The sequence below is a fragment of the Eulemur rufifrons genome, chromosome 19 (assembly GCF_041146395.1).
Source record: "Eulemur rufifrons isolate Redbay chromosome 19, OSU_ERuf_1, whole genome shotgun sequence".
Taxonomy (NCBI): Eukaryota; Metazoa; Chordata; class Mammalia; order Primates; family Lemuridae; genus Eulemur; species Eulemur rufifrons.
Window position 1 is genome coordinate 19,750,308 of NC_091001.1, and position 15,985 is coordinate 19,766,292.

A 15,985-nucleotide genomic window follows, 5' to 3' on the forward strand; every position below is an offset into this window, starting at 1 on the left:
GTCCTGGGCCCACCCAACCTCAGCTCCTGTTTGCTTGCGGGATGATGTTTTCTGTCTTACGGCCCTGCTTACTGCCGCATGCGCCCTCGCCAACTAGACCGAGAAGGGACCCCATCCTCAGAACAGTCACTCTGTTGGCTGACCTGAGGCCTGTGCCTACGTCTGGCATAATACGATGAGCTGGACCAACCCCGTGCCTGTCTTGGGAAAGGGCTCCTCCCCTCGCCGCTGCATCAGACGCAAGATGACAGACATGCAGAGAGCCTCATCACATTGATGGTGCAACCTACAAGTGAAGATCCGTGAATCTCTGGGTGCAAGAGGTCCAGCACTCTCTAGGATGCAGATGCCCTACGGCTCTGCTTTCTGGGGGTCTGCACCCTATTGCGCTCCTACTCTTAGCCTTTCATGAGATTCTGACCCTATTATGACTACCCACATAGTCCTGAGACCAACTCTCTTTCATTGTGAGGGAGCTCCAGGCTCCAGGGGGTCCTTGTTCCTTGTAACCACCATGCCCAACTCCAACCCTGACAAAGCTAGCTCACAGTGGCCAAGGCTTGGGAACCCCAAGTAACAAACAACCCAAGCAGCCCATTGCTCTTGAAGTTCTATCTGCTTAGAAAAAATTAGCATTTGGAGGGGACAGAAGGGAGTGCCACAGCACGGTGGGTGTCATGGTGAGCAGCAGCCGGGAGCCCTCTCTCGTTTGTTTTTATTCTCCCCAAAGTTCTGCACTATTCTAAGCCCTCTCTATCTTGTAGACCCAGAGACCCACCCTGCCCTGGCTCATCATTTTTTCATTTATTCAGTATTCACTGGGTGCCTACCAGGAACCCAATGCCCTAGACTGCAGGAATAAATAGGACAGACCCAGCTAGGCGTGGTGGCTCACATCTGTAATCCTAGCACCCTGGGAGGCTGAGGTGGGAGGATCGCTTGAAGTCAGGAGTTCGAGACCAGCCTAAGCAAGAGTGAGAACCCATCTCTACTAAAAATAGAAAAAACAAAATAGAAGGGCAACTAAACATAGAAAAAAATAGCCAGGTGTGGTCATACACACCTGTAGTCCCAGCTACTGGGGAGGCTGAGGCAGGAGGACGGCTTGAGCCCAGGAGTCTGAGGTTTAGGCTGATGCCTGCCCTCCAGGGTCCCAGTCTGGAAGGAGAAATGGACAATTAAACAAGCAAGTACATCATGATGTTCTGTGCCCTAAGAGAGGAAATTGTGGGTGGAGGGAACCACGGAGCAGGCAAAGCAAATTCCTGTCTTGAGGAAGTCATGGCGGCCTCCTGAAGAGAGCGGCACCTAAGCTGAGGCTGAAGGGGAGGAAGGCTGAAGGAGCAGGCAGCAGGGCACTGGAGGTGGAGCAAGCCACACGAGCAAGCAAAGGCCAGGCCAGGCGGAGTCCCTGAGCAATCAGATTAAGTGGAGACACCGTGCAGGGCCCCAAGATGCCCCAGTGGGGGATGGCACGAGACACACTCCCAGGTCCCTCTAACTCACAGACTCCTTGATTCTAAGTGGGGCCCGGAATCCAGTCTGGGTCCTCCGCAGAGTGGATGTAAGTTTCCATCCTGAGCCCGGGGAATCTTTGGTCAGGAATCAAAGCAAGGCCAGGGACCCCGAGAGTTCCCCAAAAGAGGGACAATGACACATTTCCCTAAAGTCTTTCCTCCACCAAGTTCCCCGATGTATCTCTGGGGAACACACGCCTTGCCAGCCCAAGGGGGAGACAAAAGATCTGGACTTCATGTGCTGGCAGATGCGTGTGGCAGGGGGTTCGGCCTCCACTCTGCACTGCCTCGGGCACAGCCAGCACACGCTCCGCCTTCTTCCTGGCTGGGTGGTGAGAGTGAAACGGGCTGGGTCTGTACCGTGAACGTCTGACGTTCACACTGTAGGTTAGTGAGGGGAAGCTGGCGCAGGAACCATCCCGGGCCACAGCACACAGAATTCAACCTGTGCCCAATTGACAAGCGCTCGCAGTGTGCCAGGAAGGTGTTGTCATTATTATGCCCCTTTGGGAGATGAGGAAAGGGGGACCCAGAGAGGTCAAGTAACTGGTCCAAAGTCACCCAGCTGGGAAGTGAGGAAGTTGAGATGTGGATTTTCTACTCTGCCCCTAGAGGTCAAGGGTTAGAGGTCAGGAACTGCATCTCTCCAAGTCCCTCTGGGTAGCCCGTATCTCAGCATAGCTGGGTCTCCTGACAGCACCCCAGGTACGTGGGCTCTCGGGATGGCCTGCATATCAAACAGAGCTTGACTGCTGCCTCCACAGTTCTAGCTTTGTGCAGCTGAGGCTCTGGAACAAGACTCAACAGCTTGAATTGCAAGTGTTTGTTGAATGAAGTAGTGACTGAACGAGAGTCTTCTGGAGCCTTCTCTTCCTTCACTGTCCACCTTCTTCCTTCGGTTCCTCCCTCCAAGCATCGTATCTCCCAAGACACTTCTTGCCTCAGCAGTTCTTCATTTCCACTTTCTGTCCACCTTTATCACCCGTTTCTTTTCCTTCCCATTTTCTCCCCCAATTCCCAGCCTCGTTGCACTCTGGGTTAAAGTTGCGGCTCTGCCACTCACTAGTTCTGTGACTTTGTGACTTTCTTGACCTCTCTCAGTCTCTACTTACTGATCTGCTAAAAAGGAGCTGATATCCCTAACCTCTTAGAGCAGTGGATCAGATAGAAAAATGTAGAACTTCACTTAATAGCGTGACAGTGCCCGGCTCATAGTAGGTGCTCAAAGGGTGTTTGCTCCCTTCCTCTCTCCCTTTCAAGCACAAACCTTTGGACCTCCCGTCTATCCTCCCTCCATTCAAGGATAATTCCATGCCTAAGGATAGCCTGAAGGCACATGATTCTTTGATCTTGGCTGAGAACCAGTTCTAAGCCACTACACAGAATTGCAAAACCATAAAACAATTAGTAATAACTCTGCCATCAAACAATTCATGACCAGGGAATGTAAATGTGTGCTCAAGGTTCCAACTTACAGACCAATAAGCGAGTTTAGAAGCCTGCAGTTCCTTGAAGGTTTCCTGGAAACCCCAGTGGCCGGGAAGCACAGCTGGAGGCCGCTTTTACCTGGAGGCAAAGTCATGAGGACGTGACCAACAGGACTTGGGCCTGAACAAGTCGAGACTGAATTTCACTGACTGACATCTGAAGCTGCTGGTTTCTCATCAGGATAAAAGCCCTCTGGGCAGTTGGAGGGGCAAGCACTCGTAAGTGGGTAAATGGAAATCTGCAGAGATTAAGAGCCCACCTCTTGTATTGTCCTGGGTGGAGCTAGAGCCCATCCTTTGAAGTAAAGTATCCCAAGAATGGAAAAACAAGCATCACATGTACTCACCATCAAATTGATACTAACTGATCAACAGTTCGCTGCACAAATGGAAGTAGTATTTATCGGGTGCCAGGCGGGTGGAGGGGGAGTGGTGGGGTGGGTAAACGCACAACTAATGGGTGCGGAGCATACTGTATGGGGGATGGGCACGCTTGTAGCTCTGGCGTGGGTGATGCAAAGGCATTATATGTAACCAAAATGTTTGTACCCCCATAATATTCTGAAATTGGGGGAAAAAAAAAAAAAAGATCCCTGTACCATATCAGGATGCTCTTGAGGAATGGAAGTCAGGACTTCTGTTTTTCAACCTTTGGCCCAAGGCACATGACCACACTAGAAGTCAACAAGTTCCTAGAACTGTCTTAAGAGGTTTTACTGACTGGTTGTATGGCAAGGCCTTCTTCCCTCATTTCTTTGCCAGATAAGATTTTTTTGAATCAGCAGTGGAAATACTGGAAGGACCCTTTTCCCTGCTGTTTCTGAGATCCTTCAGAGTATCTGAGCCAATGCTTTGATTAAGATGATTCATCAAAGACTCTGTGCTTTGGATTTCCGCAACACTAAATATTTGAATTGAACCTGAAGAGAAGTTGAGACCTTTGGGAGGTTAAGAGAGGACTTAAGATGTCTTGGTTCCATTCAATTTCTCTTGAGAGTCAACTCTTGGAGTTACTAAGCAAATATATCTGTATTTTGTAATATATTATTTTTACGTAATTTCTCCAGACTTCCAACCTTTAAGCAAAAGGGTAGGAGATAAGTTTAATGGTTTCTATTTACTATTAACTCAATAACACAAAGTTTAACTAGAAAGTAATCAAGGTGAATTTTAGAGTAAACACTCCAACACTTTCATAATAGAACAAGTAGTGGCTTCAGAGTGGTTACCATCAGAGAGTATGTTCTAATCTGGAAAGTGTTGCTCTAGCCCAAAATACATTCTGTACCTCCTCTTTCAAGGTTGCCTTCAAGGTCAATGTACAAGACTTAAGTTAAAATCTACTTTTGACTCCAAATAGCATTCCATGACTTGTCTACTCTATATCAGTCCCCAGATTTGACCAGGAATGGTTTGTGTCTATTTCTAAATTTCAAATCTACGTTAAAAAGATTAAGATTTGCCAACCCCAAAGATGTACTGAAATAACAAATGCACTGCAGGCTGCGAGGGTCACGCTCAAGAACCGTTGCTCAGGTGTGAACAATGGACCATCGTTTGATAGTGAAGCTTTCCAGGATGGTGATTCTGACGACCACATGCCTCAATTGTGTGCACTAAGTCACAAAATGCCAGACGTAGCAGAGGCCATGAAGACAGGGTGCACACTAGGGGGACAGGGTCCTGAGAGTGACAACCTCCTTAGACTCACTCTCCTCATCCTTATCCTGGCCACATTTTCTAGTATGCATTTAAGCTGCCTCCCCCCACCTCACCCCATCAATGGATTGGTAAAAGTATCAATTCTTTTATTTTTTTTCTTTTTTTGAGACAGGGTCTTGCTATGTCACCCAGGCTAGAGTACAGTGGTGTCATTATATCTCACTGCAACACCAAACTCCTGGGCTCAAGCAATCCTCCTGCCTCAGCCTCCCGAGTAGCTGGGATTACAAGTGTGCACAATCATGCCCAGCTAACTTTTCTGTTTTTTGTAGAGATGGGGTCTTGCTCTTGCTCAGGCTGGTTTCAAACTCCTGACCTCCAGCAATGCTCCCACCTCAGCCTCCCAAAGTGCTGGGATTACAGGCGTGAGCCACTGTGCAAGGCCATGAATGTGGTTCTCAATAATGATAACAGAAGCTGGAAGAGAAAACCAACTTGCAGGTTTCTGTTAGATTTAGTGCCTTGCACAGCCTGGTAAGATGATCAATAATGCTGATGAAATGAACTGGACTTGACATGCAATACTTAGAAATTTATCTTAACTATGAAATGTATTATCACCGTTATCAGTGCTAGCATTCACCACCGGGTTCACCGTTCTGTATTGCAGACTGTGGTGGGAATTACAAATGCCAGGCCACTAAACCGCCATAGATAGGTGACTTGTGAATTTTTTTAACTTAAACTGTTACTAGTATTGATTTGCCTGAACAAGGGGCTGTTATCAAGGACTGTAAAGTACTCTGCTCGGTAGATAACCATGAAAATCCAATCCCTGCCCAATCACAGAGGGAAGAGAGGGGGAAATGTGTTTTGCTAGAGGCTTGTGGAAGTCAGCTGCAGGAAGAATTTGGGGCAAACCTTAGAAGGAGCTAAACTGATCCAAAACAAAACTGCCAGCCTCATGTGACAATGAATTGGCCATCCTGGAAGTATTTGAGTGGAGGTAGGATGCCCCCTTTTGGGAGATGTTGTCTACAGAGGGGCTTCTGCAATAAGCTACGGAGCACCCTGCACCCAGCAGAGCTCGGGTTCCGGGATTCCGTGCCAGGGACTGCAAGATGAGTGTCTCCACATTGCAGAGGTCCCCACATTCCTTGACTAAATCATTATCCTCCTTTTTTATGTTTTGATAGAACAGATTTTCCTTAATCCCTCTCATTGCAAGGAGTCTTTCTGATTAGCCAAGGGAGGTACTGACTTCATACCCATTTCCCGACTCGGTCAGAACCGTTTTTGCCTTCCCGTCAAGACTCCTGGAGAGCAAAGGGCATTGCTAGGGAAGGGAAGTGGCATCTCAGCAAATCTTCAGAGACTCCGACAAGCAAAAATTCAGGTCCATGTTTTGCGAATGAGGAAACTGGGGTTCTGGGAGGTGAGGTTACTTGTTCAAGGTTGCACAGAGAGCAAAAGCGAGGTGGGCGTTCCTGTCTAGGCCAGCACGGCCCCAGAGCACATGTGCTTTCTGTTATACCGGGGTGTACCCTGTGTACAAGTGCATATAAACACTGCACTGAGCCACCCAATCCATGTATTGTTATTTTACTTTTCACTGACGCATCACTGCTCTTCATAACACAATTCAACAATAACAAATGAAGGTCACCCAGCGGTAGCCATGTGCCAAGCATGGTCCTGGGAGCTTACCATAATAAACTCATGGTACCCTACGCAGTAGGTACTGTTATTATCCCCATTTTTTAGATAAAGAAACTGAGGCATAGAGAGTTTGAGTGACTTGTATGAGTCACGCAGCTAGCAAGCGGTAAAACCGGGGCTTGAACCCAGACTTGTTGTCGTCAGTACCCGTCCCACCTCACCCGCTGAGCACACACTCTGCCCCTGCCCGACCTGAGGGTGAAGAGTCACTTTACCTTCCTATGAACATCCATAGCTGTTAGTATAGTGCCACGTACACAGCAGGACATTAATACATACTGCATTCATTGGTAACTACAGAGGGGGAGGAGGTGGCTGTCAGGGCAAGGAAATGACTCATTACGGAGTGGGCAGTTACTACGTGAGCAGTTAGCCAGGAGGGCCTGGTGAACTGTCAGAGATCAGAGATGTCTCAGGGACATTCAAAACCAAGTTCAGGGTCAAGAGCTTTGGAGCAAAAGCTGCGGTCATCCAAGGGCAGTGTTGCCATCTGGTTTCAGAAAGCGAGGCCAAGGGCAGGAATGAGGGAAGAGCACCCAAGCAGTCTTACCAGATCTGAGAAACTGGCCCTTCCTGTTTGCTCGGATGCCTTTGAAGGGCTGAATCAGCTGCTTTATCTGCTCGAGCATTCATTCAACAGATATTTACTGAGAGATAATTCCATGCTGGGCACTGGGAACAAGCAAATGCCCAAATGCAGCCCCTGCCCTCATGCAGCTTACATTCCAGTGAGGAGCATCAGAGGAGTAATGAGTACTTTATTATACGTTAGGTGGGGCTAACTGCCATGAAGAAAAACAAAACCAGAGCTAGAGTGCTAGGGTGAGGGGCCCGGGGTGGGGAGGTGTATTTTAAATAGAGTACTTAGAGATGGTCTCTCTGGTAAGATCTTTGAGCAGAACCTGAATGAAATGAGAGGACAAGCCATACTAATTTCTGGGGGAAGAGTGTTCAGGCAGCCGTGCAAAGGCCCTGAGGTTAGTTCAAACAAGACAAGAACAAAGAGGTCTGTGAGTCTGTAGCATGAGCACAGTTTATTCTGCTGAGATCAAATCAGAGTCATGAGGGATTTGAAAGTCCCTTTGTGGCTCTCCAAACTTAGGGCAGACCCAGCCAGTTTTTCTGTCTTATGGAAAATAACATCCACATGATGGAGAACAGCTTGTATTTATATAGTACTTTGTAGTCCTGAAGTGCTTCTACATACACAATCTCATGGGTCCTCACAATCTGGTGAGGTAACACTGTGTCCCCTTAACACATTAAAAACAACGGATGTGAATAAAAGTTAAGGGATTTGCCCAAGGTCATACAGGTGCATGGTCACGCAAGTATACTGCCTAAGGTCACATAAGCCAAGAATAGATTGCTTGTAGGTCCAAATCCAGTAATCATGCCTGTCTTATCTTCCCTCTTCAAAGCCTAGTTCATCTTCTTTCTACTCACTGTCACCATCCTCTGGGCCTAGAGCCTGCCGGGATCCCCTGGACCTTCCACAGATGCCTCTTGATGCTGTTGCCAAAGACTGTCTCAAAGGGAGCCAAGGGGACTTCCCAGAAGAAATGAAGTGGCAAGGGCGATCAGAATATGTCCCAGACTGGCCAGATGAGGTGGCTCACGCCTGTAATCCTAGCACTCTGGGAGGCCGAGGCGAGAGGATTGCTTGAGGTCAGGAGTTGGAGACCAGCCTGAGCAAGAATGAGGCCCCCGTCTCTACTGAAAATAGAAAAAATTAGCCAGGTGTGGTGGCTCATGCCTGTAGTCCCAGCTACTCGGGAGGCTGAGGCAGGAGGATCACTTGAGCCCAGGAGTTTGAGGTTGCTGTGAGCTAGGCTGACGCCACAGCACTCTAGCCTGGGCAACATAGCAAAACTCTGTCTTAGATAAAAAAAAAAAAAAAACACAAACAGAATATATTCCAGACTAAGCAGGATGTTGAGTCCTCCTGTGGATGGAAATTCCAAGACCCAAAAAAGAAACTGACCTGCCAAAGTTCTCAGAATGAGCAGAGATCTCAATAGTTTATGACCAGTTCCTCTGTTCATCTTGCCTGGAAAAGAATATTTATGTAGGTACACACACACACACACACACACACACACACACACACGGAGTCATGCATTGCTTAATGATAGGGCTACATTCTGAGAAATGCATCATTAGGCGATTCTGTCATTGTGCAAACATCACAGAGGGTCCTTACACAAACCTAGGCGGTACAGCCGACTACACACCTACGCTGTATGCTGTAGCCGATCATCCTAGGCTACAAGCCCCTACAGCATGTAACTGTACCGAATGTTGTAGGCAGTTGCAACACAGTGGCAAGCATTTGTGTATTTAAACATATCTAACAGAGAAAAAGTACAGTAAAAATATGGTATTATAATTTTAAAGGACCACTGTTGTATACACTATCATTGACTGAAACATTATGTGGTGCATGACTATATATATATTTTACTTACTGAAAAAAATCATATATATTTTTCACTTTACTTAAAATACATGTTTTTTACTTACTTGAAATATACATATATTTCAAATTATATATATAATTCAAATTACATATATATAATTTTTTCACTTACTTAAAAAGGCATGCAGCAAAGTAATTAAGAATTTAAGAACTTGGAGCGTGTGTCTGAGGATCCGCCACTGAAGCCATGGACGGTTTGCTCAGCCCATTGGTGCTCCCCGCTGACCCATGCTGCAGCCGGGTCCTGCTACCTGTGTCCCCCCAACACATCTCTGTTCATCAGGAACGTGGCCAACGACCCCAGGTCTGAAGATTCACGGGTCAGTGTGGCTGCTGTGGTCCTACAGTTGATGGTATGTTCGTCTTGATTTCTACGCTCACCATCCAAGAGGATTTGCTTATGTTCAATTTGAGGACATCTGTGAATCAGAAGATGCTTTACATAATTTCAACAGCAAATGGATTTGTGGACATCAAATGGAAGTACAGTTTACACAGGGGGATCCGAAGACACCAAATCAGATGAAAGCCAAGGAAGGGAGGAATGTGTACAGCTCTTCACGCTGTGATGATTATGATAGATATAGAATGTTCTAGAAGCTGAAGTTATGAAAGAAGGAGATCAATTACAGAATGTGTTATGGTCCCAGAAATAGACTGACTGGAAGACCATGGAGTAGCAGAAGGCTTTCCGACAATGACAGATCCAAACACTGAAATCGTTCTTTTTCAAGATCTAAATACAGTTCAAGATCATGGTCCAAGTCCCAGCCCAAGAAAGAAATGAAGGCGAACTCACGTTCTAGGTCTGCATCCCACACCAAAACTAGAGGCATCTCTAAAACAGATTCCAAAACACATTATAAGTCTGGCTCAAAATATGAAAAGGAAGTAAGGAAAAAAGAATCACCTACATCCAAATCTAGTCAAGATCACAGTTTAGGCGTAGGTCTAGGTCAACAACTAGAAAAGGTCTTGGACTAGTTGTAAGTCCAGTGGCCACGGATAGTATAAACCATGATAATTTTTAGGCATGTATTATATCATTCATTTATTCATAGTTTGGTTTACTTAAATGATCAGGAATACAATGTTGCAATGATGCTTAAAAAACACTTGCTATTAATATTAATAGTTTCAGTCTGAGGGATGGACACACTTGAAGCTCTGACTTGGGTGGGGCAAAGGCAATATAAGGAACCTAAACATTTATACCCTGGTATAAATACACTGAAATTTAAAAAAATTTAAAAAAAAGATGAGAGCCTGACATCCTCCTCATTTGCTGGCAAATTAATAAACTTCCCTTTTTTTCTCCTCAAAAAAAAAAAAAAAATATATATATATATATATATTAATAGTTTCCCCTGTACCAGGCAATGGTTATAATTAAAATCACATGCTATTGAGAAGCTACTCTTAAGAGTCCAGTTTGTTTAATGTTATGGGCAACTACCAATTTGTGGTGTCTCTGTATATTTTTCTAAAGATTCTCTTTTCTTCTTTTCTTTTTTGAGACAAGGCCTTGCTCTGTCACCTGGGCTAGAGTGCAGTGGCACCATCATAGTTCACTGCAACCTCAAACTCCTGGGCTCAAGCAATCTTCCTGGCTTAGCCGCCCGAGTAGCTGGAACTACAGTTGTGCACCACCACGGCCAGCTAATTTTTCTATGTTGTGTAGAGATGGGGTCTCACTCTTGCTCAGGCTGGTCTCGAACTCCTGGCATCAAGTGGTCCTCCTGCCTCAGCCTCCCAAAGTGCTAGGATTAACATAAGCCATTGCACATGGCCAAGATTCTCATTTTTTATGCTTAAAATATTTGGTGAAAAGATGTCGGTTGACCATAATTTGCAACATTGTCTTATTAAAAATCAACTTTCATATTCATATTTGGTAGAACTGTTAACCTAGAACTGTAGCTTGCTAATAAGATAGAATGATACAAAAATGAAGTTGGAGTCACAGTACAGCACTGACTGCTCAGAGACATTTAGGTTCAGGGCAGACCTTTTGGTGTTGTCAAGATGTCTAGGCCCCTTATAATAGTTTATTTCTGATCCAGCGTGGAGTAGTTCTTTTGTTAACCCCACTGTCTTGGGAAACAATGCCAACTGGGTTATGTAGTATTTTCAGGGAGATTGAGTTTTTGACGGAAACATGGGGCCTTCACTGCTTTTTTTTTTTTTTTCTGTTTTGTATATGAAGTTTTGGAACATCACCTGATTTTCTGATGTTAGAAAACATCAGAAAAACTCACCTAAAAATTTGAGCAGGTCAACCATGGAAGAAATAATTTTAAGGGGAAAAGAATGTTCTGATGTACTTATATGAAAATTAGGAACATTTTTTTTATATAGTTTTTTTTTTTCTTATTTCAGCATATTGTGGGGGTTAGGAACATTGTTGAACACATATTGCCTAGTTTTCTTACTGCTGTTAGAAATAAGTAAATTGTTTCAAAGTAGGTTTTGTGTGTTTGTGCAGAGTGTCAAAGAACTATTTTTTGATGCTTACAGCACTTGGCCTGTGCATTTGTATCAGAATTTACCTACCTCTTTATGAAGGAGGTTTGCTCTCTACACCTCAGTTTATTTAATATGAGGCAAGTTGAAAGACTACATTCTCCTTCTAGGTGATTCTGTGGTGCCATGAAATTTAAAATAATTCTGGAAAAAGGATTATCAATTTTAAGTAAGAGCCACATCTCTGATTTTTTGATTATCAGTATATAGTACAGACTAAAAATGAAGAAGTAATACCTTATCCATTTATAATTTCTAGTATTTCCCTGAAAGATCATTTTGGGGGCAAAAGTGATTTGGCATATTCAATCTCATTTGAGAATAAAAAGCTAGCATCTTTAAGAATCTCAGATTGCTTGCTTGTAGATATAAGTAAGAAATATTATGAGGAAATGATTCCTTTCAGAGGATTACTTTGTTCAATTTTAGTTTTAGTAATCCAGGCTTTGCTTGTAAAAAACAAAAGTACGGTTTTTAAATACTGCTTGTGGAATGTGTTCAAAGGATTGATTCCAGAACCTTTGTATATTTGATAGTATTTCTAACTTTCATTTCTTTACTGTTTGCAGTTAATGTTCATATTCTGCTATGCAATAATTTATTTGCATGTTTCTTTACTTTTTTTTTTGGATTTTCCTGGATGTAACAAAAAGTCTCTTTAAAACCGTAGCAGTAGTTAGCAGTTCTAGCAAAGAAAAAAGTTGTGGGGTTAAGCTTTGTATTTTCTTTCTTACACAAGCTTCTAAAAAGGTATTTTTATATGCACTTTTTAACAAATGTTGTGTACAACCTTTAAAACATCAATGTTTGGATCAAAACAAGACCTAGCTTATTTTCTACTTCCTGTAAATTAAGCAAGCATGCCAGAATAAAAACAAAACGAAGGGAAAAAAAAGAATTTAAGAACTCGGTTCTTGAGTTAGGCAGCCAGCTGTTGGCCTGAATCCTCCTTACTGTCTCTGTGTGGCTTAGGTAGAAACATGTTCCTTTAAGACTTAGTTTTCAAGGCTGGGTATGGTGGCTCATGCCTGTAATCCTAGCACTCTGGGGGGCTGAGGCGGGAGGATAGCTTGAGATCAGAAGTTCAAGACTAGCCTGAGCAGGAGCGAGACCTCCATCTCTACTAAAAATAGGAAAAATTAGCTGGGTGTGGTGGACCTGTGGTGCACCTGTGGTCCCTGCTACTTGGGAGGCTGAGGCAGGAGGATCGCTTGAGCCCAGGAGTTGGAGGTTGCTGTGAGCTATGATGACACCACTGCACTCTAGCCTGGGCAACAGAGTGAGACCCTGTTTCAAAAAAAAAAAAAAAAAAAACAGACTTACTTTTCACATCTGCAAAATAGAAATAACAACAGCTCCTATGGAATGGGTTTTCTGTGAGCATTAAATGCGGAAATGAAGGTAGTGTGCTTAGCATCATCCCTGCACAGAACAAATAAATGGTAGCTGCTACGATATTATCATCACTATTATTAATATTAAATACCTACTCTCTGCCCAACATTTTGCGCATGTTACCTCTATCCATTACAAGAACCATGTAAGATAAATGTTATTATCCCCAAATACAGATGGGGAAAAAAATCCCTCAACTGGAGAAGTTGAGGAACTTGCCCAAGAGGAATGGCAGCTCTCAGGAGAATCTCACGCTGGCCACAGGTCCCCAGGACAGCACCCACAGTTATTTCCCTTCTCCAGGGGAGCACGTGTGGGTAACAGCCTGTGACTCCCATTGCCCTTTGTCCCCAGGCAAGGTGCGTGGAGGTCTCGGGTGTCCCTAGGTGGGAGAGGCCACACAGTGCAGCAAAGCAAAGGACACGATCTGTCTGCACCCTGCACGTTAGGACTCGCTTTTGTTTAGAAACCACTCTGGATGGATGTGTTTATTTCTAGTAAAGAACAAGAAGACCTTTGTCCTTGACATCCAAGTGAGATGAGAGAGGGTTGTGACTGCATGGCCCAACACAATTTCTGTCCCATGAGCAACAATAAAAGAGGTCAAACCTCTGCCCCGTGGGAGCCCACTGGGTCTTGCTTGGCAGGAGGGCAAGGCCCCCCGTTGTCACCCCAGACACTGAGGACTAGTGCCAGGTGGAAGGTACTTCAGTAGGAAGGATGAAAGCAGTGAAGGTGCTCTTTGGGTATGAAAGGGAAGAAAAGACAAGAGAAATCCCTTCCCTATCTCTTGGGCCCATCTCCTTGAAACGAAAGGAATCAAAGAAGAGCCTAACTCAAGGGAAGAGATCTCCAGTTTGACAGAGCCTGGCAACGCTGTGATATGGCAGAGCCAGGACACCAGGTCAGGGTTCTCGGGCCTTTTAGCACCACGCTTCATTGCCACTTGATCATGAGATTCTGCAGTAGTCTCCACCAAAAGATGAGCCAAGTTCAAATGACAACCCAAGTTCTTGGATATTCTTAACACCTACAAGATCAATAATTTTCGTGATTCTCTCATTCTAAACATGAAACAATCACTCACTGGACAAAGAGCCATTCATCTGCTCCTTCATTCCATAAATGTGCATAACAATCCTATGACACATGTGTCTGGCACTGTTCTCAGTGCCCGGGCTATAGCAGTGGCCACAACACACAGAAATCACTGCCACCACGGGGCCCATATGCCATCAGGAAGAGACCAATAATAAAAAGTTATATAGGACATTGGAAATGACAAGAGCTAAGAATTAAAAAGGAGACAAGGGGTAAATGTGTGGGGTGAGAGGGATTGAGAATACAGGTAGGGAAGGATTGATGTTTTTAGGAGAGAACTTGGGGTTCGCCAGTTGAGAAGAGAACATTTAGACTTGGGGGCTGTTAGGGGTCAGCCGTGTGTACACCTGGGGGAAGGACTGGTGTCGGCTTATCAAAAGTGGGCGCATGACTCACATTTTATAGGTCCAATTCTACTTTCCCACCAAGTTACGTGATAACAAGATATATATTCCCAAAGAGGGAGAAAAGTGATTCAAAGAGTAATAAAAAAGAAATCATAGTGTATGCAGGGAAGATGGAAACATACATTTAAAGCTAAGTGACAGCATTTAACTAAAATCTGGACAATAATTCTTAATCAGTCCCTCCTGAGAACACCTTGCTAAAGAGATTTACATGTGGTGGCCACTACGGAGACATGCAAAGCCAAAATCTTCTTGCAGGAAAAACTTGGGGCTTGTTTTCCTTTTGCAAAAAGAGCCTTTCAGAAATGCCTTGCAGGGGCCTCCTGATGCCACGCACCAAGAAGGACACAACCTCTCTTCTGTAGTTCCCCTGCCAGGAATGTTTACTCGGAGTCTAACCATGGGCCTATACCCAGACACATCCAAAGTGAAGGACGCTGTACTGGCCTGGACACTTCAAAAATGTTAATGTCATAAAAGAATATACAGGCTGGGGGGACTGTTCAAGAATAAATGAGCCTAAAAAGACAGAACAACAAAATGCAATGCCTGAACCTTCACTGGATCCTGGATGAATTTAAAAAACGAATAAAAAAAACCAAAACACAAAACAGCTATAAAAGACCTCACTGGGACATTTAGAGAAAAGTGATTATGGACTCTATGTCAGATAATAGCACCCTATCAATGTTAAATTTACTAAGAGTGACAGTTGCATTATGGTTTTGAAGTACAATGCCTCCGTTTTCGGGGAGACGCAGTGCTGAAGTATTTAGGGAGACATTACCACGATGTCTGCAGGTAACTCTCAAATGGTTTAGCAAAGCCAAACAAACATAAACAAAGCATGTACGCATATATATACAGAAAGTGCAAATGTGGCAAAAGTGGTAACAACTGGTACACCTGGGTGAAGGGTATAAGGGTGTTCATTGTCCTATTCTTGCAAATTATTTGAAGATTTGAACTTTTTAAAGTTGGGGCAGGGTGATCCTTGAACCAGTCTCCTCTGCCTAGAATTCCTTGCAGTGCTTTTTCTCCCCGTGTGATTTTATTAGTGCCTTATGTTCTTTTTGGAATAAGGAGTGTGGAGTGTCAATAATTTTAAAATAGCAGCTCCTTTCCAGACATCTTTAGTAGAGACAGTGAAAGCGTGATTAACAAAAACAAAAACAAAAACAAGAGTCATAGCTACCTTGCCATTTAAAAGTAAAAAATACCTACTCTATGAAAGACACAAAAACCAGGACAGTGGCTGCCAGAGATTGAAGATGGGGAGGAGACGACTACAAAGGGGCACTTTGGGGGATGATCAAAATAGTCTATGCCTTAATTGCGGTGGCGGTGGCCTGGCTGTCTGGATTTGTCAAAGCTCTAGAACTGTATATCCCAGAAAATTATACCTCGGTAAACCTGGCTTTAAAAAAAACCAGATGACAACAACTCTGGTTTTAAGCATCATGCACCTATTTCTTCCACCTGGCTGGAAGGGGGTCCTTCTGCCCAGAGAATTGTCTGCTCACCCCAAGCAGGGAAGAAAGTTGAGACAAGCGCAAGTCGAGAAAGGTAGACAGTGTGAAGAAAAAGCACTTAGGGAGCAAACTCAGAGGCACCAAAGCCAGGAGGAGAGCGAGTTGTCCACAGGGTGGCACCTGTAGGAAGACTTTCCAGATCCGGGCTGCATCCCCTACGCGG

At 44.5% G+C, this 15,985-nt stretch overlaps 1 pseudogene; it reads left to right on the forward strand.

Moving 5' to 3' along the window:
• Window positions 1–9,051: 9,051 nt before the first annotated feature.
• Window positions 9,052–15,985, forward strand: part of LOC138399424 (serine/arginine-rich splicing factor 10-like) — a 100,184-nt pseudogene continuing 93,250 nt past the window's right edge.